Here is a 3,423-nt window from a genome sequence, read left to right as displayed (position 1 = left end):
TAAGATAACAAACACTGCATTGATGCCAATTACATGAATAATTCGAATCAGGGCCATTTCCATCAAAGTTGGAGCTGGTCCACAAAACTATGTAAAAATTATTATTAATAAAAACTAATAGAAATATATCCAAATTTATATATCTAAATTTGTGAATGCTTAACAGTTCCTGTAAACGTTTCAAAGGCAGAGAGAAATTTTTCAAAGCCAAAATTGATTAAAAATTGCTTCAGAACAACAATAAATGAAGATGTATTGAGAATGCTAGCGATCTTTTCAAACAGAAATGCTCAAAAATTTTAATTTGAAATTACGTGTAATATTCTGCGTTTTAGTAAATGTAATAAACGTGGAGATATTAATCGTTTTTATTCATTATTATGATTTTTTATTAGACACAAATAATATAATTTTGAGTTACTTTCATCAAAATATCTATTAATATCACCGTTTTTAATAATTTAGTATTTTGTAACTACTCGTAGATCTCTGTTCTTGTATATTTATAGCATTATTAATTTGAAATTAATAAGTATTTATTTGAAAAAAATGCGATACGTTTTTTCTTAACTATTAATTTGCTTACAAGGAGCAGAATAATATTCTCCTGAATGTGGTATGCAACTTTAGAGGTCTGATTATAAAAATATCGCACATTTGGAATCAGAAAATGAAACCAGTTTCAGTGTAATTTCACCCAAACTATAACAAAATACTTACTTTTTAAGAAAAACTGAACTTTCTTTCACTGCACTTTTTTTTTTCCCTCCCAGTGGCGGGCACTTGCCTGTAACGGCATTGGCCACGCCTAAGGCCAGAAGTGGTGGCCATTTTATCAGGCGGCCACCGTTACCTCCTATGATGGGACAGACAATTTTACATCCATGGCTTCTCTGGGATTTGAACTGGGCCCTTAGTAATCACAGTCAGGCACCTTAAACACTGTACTGTCTGGTCGGCCTTTTCACTACACTTCACGTGGAGTAAATCATATTATGTTTGAGCCAATATGCATATAAACAATTATAACTATCCCGCAGCTGAGATACATAATATATGGCATTAAAATGTCTATTAATTACACGCAAGGTGAAAATACTTATAAAACATATCAATTAATATATGATATAGTAATACTGTGAGGCTGTACCTATTAATACATCGTTATTGATATATATAAATATAAATTAATTAAATGCATATTTTTCCCAGCGATAAGCAATGCACTAACCATAAGTTTGCAGAGTCATTTATTAGGTTTATTATTATTATTGTTATTATTATTATTTTTGGAGGCCGGAGAGATGAAAAATTAACAACGCCTTCGCCGGGAATCGAACCATGGACCTCTGGAATACCGGCTCAGCGTGCTACCGTTACACCATGAAGGCACACTAGGGAAGTGGAAGAAATACCTTATATACTCCTCTTTTTAAAGGGCGACTAGGGTTTTAGGGGACGTAGTCGCCAAATCCTGTGTGCGGAGAATCACCTTCCATAACCATCTTAGTTCGGGCGCCACTTGTAGAGTCTCTTTTTTTTTTTTTTTTTTTTTTTTTTTTTTTTTTTTTTTTTTTTTGGGGGAGGCCCGGAGAGATGAAAAATTAACAACGCCTTCGCCGGGAATCGAACCACGGACCTCTGGAATACCGGTCCAGCGTGCTACCGTTACACCACGAAGGCACGCTAGGGAAGTGGGAGAAATACCTTATAAGTTGATGATAAAAAATAAAGGTAAAAATAACCTTAAGAATTATATACGAGTATATTGCTTTCAGATCGCAAATTATTTTTACTAATGAGCAACGCTTTGCTATATTATGAAAGATATATAAAAGCTCTTGGTTTTATGGAACACCAACAGCTCTTGAAACGGGCAGTTTAGGAAGGGACATGTATGATAAATGTTGAGGTTGCGTAACGTAAGTTGACGTAAAATGTGAATAGATTAAACAGTACACGCTTCAGATATCAAAAGCGTTAAATTTGATAACAGAAGAAAAAAGAGGGGTAGATAAATTCACTCATTCTAAATACAGATGAAACATCTTCGCTTCTCTGTCCCTGCTGCAATAATTTTTTCCTAAATAAAAATTATATCTTAAAAGCTATAGCGACAGCAAAATGCTTAGAAAAACTTTACCTGCTATTATAATAATTTTATGAAAGGAGGAGAACAGTATAATCCCTTAATTACCTAATGCGAACCTTTTCAGATTTCCATTTAAGAAGTTTTTTAACCTCAAGTGAGGTTGAAAAACCCTGCTTAAATCTCCGACAAATTTTAAGAAATATATTTCTTTTCTTATTTTTGACGGTTATTATACGAAAACATACGAAGCTAATTTTTAAAACTGAAATACTTCAATGGAACCTATTTTTTCTTCCAGTGAAACTACTTGAAGTCTATTGGCTGAAGAATTCGTGCTTCACGAGAGCATCCTGCAAATAGATGGGCAGATAATTATCTCCCAGCAGCAGTAAAGGCAAAGTGAAAAAAGAATGGGGCTTCAAATGCCAACCGATGGCTCGCTAAGACAATGCCCTCGTCTAGAAAGATAGGCACTTAAGTATGATCCCACGTATTTCGAGAAGTAAAAAGTACATTCGAACTTAACTAAACAATGAAATGATGCGAAATAACTGTAAGAAGGATCTGCCATTCATTGTCCCCACGTCCAGACAAAAGAAGATAAGGATCTGACGAATGGATTCACCTTAGTTCGTTCAAACACGCGGGATGAGAACTGCCACCGAAAGAAAAGAAGTGTTGCGGTATTTAACAGTACATTTAATGCTTTGTAATCTTTTGTAAAGGTCGAAACCTCCTTTTTTTTGATAAAATTATCAAAAGCACCAGTTTTCAAAACTTTCAGCCAAAATATTGTTCCTACATTAACCAATCTATACTATAAATTTCACATAGCTAATATTATACAGCACATATATGAAATGTTTTCGTGAGAGTTGTGTGTTATTAGAAAAAATGTTAAAATGCAAACTTTAAAAATAACTTTCTCTTCGTTTTACATATTTTGTTGCTTTACACTATATAGATTCCTAAAACTCAGAAGATAATTGATGAAATGCTTAGAAATTATTTGCGTCTGTTTCTAATAATATATATATTAATATCTTCGCTGTTTATTAAATTACTGAAATTTTATTAAATAATTAAATTTTTAAATGTACCTAATTCTGTTACACGAACCTTTTTTTTTCACACGAATTTGATTTAACATCAATTTGAAATATTAATTTTTTTTTTCCTTTTTTACGTATAGCATTTTAAATCACAAGCGGTCCAAACCAGTTTCTGAGAATTCCCCTTGCCCTAAATTCTAACAAAAACAATTTTTTCTTGTAGTGTATTAGTACACGCACACACGCATCCCCACGGTCCTTACATTCTCATCTTCTCCC

At 33.0% G+C, this 3,423-nt stretch overlaps 1 non-coding gene across 1 annotated transcript; it reads right to left on the bottom strand.

Annotated features, from left to right (window-relative positions):
- Positions 1–1,611: 1,611 nt before the first annotated feature.
- TRNAT-GGU (transfer RNA threonine (anticodon GGU)) lies at positions 1,612–1,683 on the bottom strand. Its single transcript has one exon. It is a non-coding gene; the product is annotated as a tRNA-Thr (tRNA).
- Between the last annotated feature and the right edge of the window lie 1,740 nt (positions 1,684–3,423).

Source organism: Stegodyphus dumicola, chromosome X2 (genome assembly GCF_044657685.1).
Source record: "Stegodyphus dumicola isolate Sdum_Otavi_A_Nest chromosome X2, ASM4465768v1".
Classification (NCBI taxonomy): Eukaryota; Metazoa; Arthropoda; class Arachnida; order Araneae; family Eresidae; genus Stegodyphus; species Stegodyphus dumicola.
This window is presented reverse-complemented; position numbering and strand designations above follow the sequence as displayed.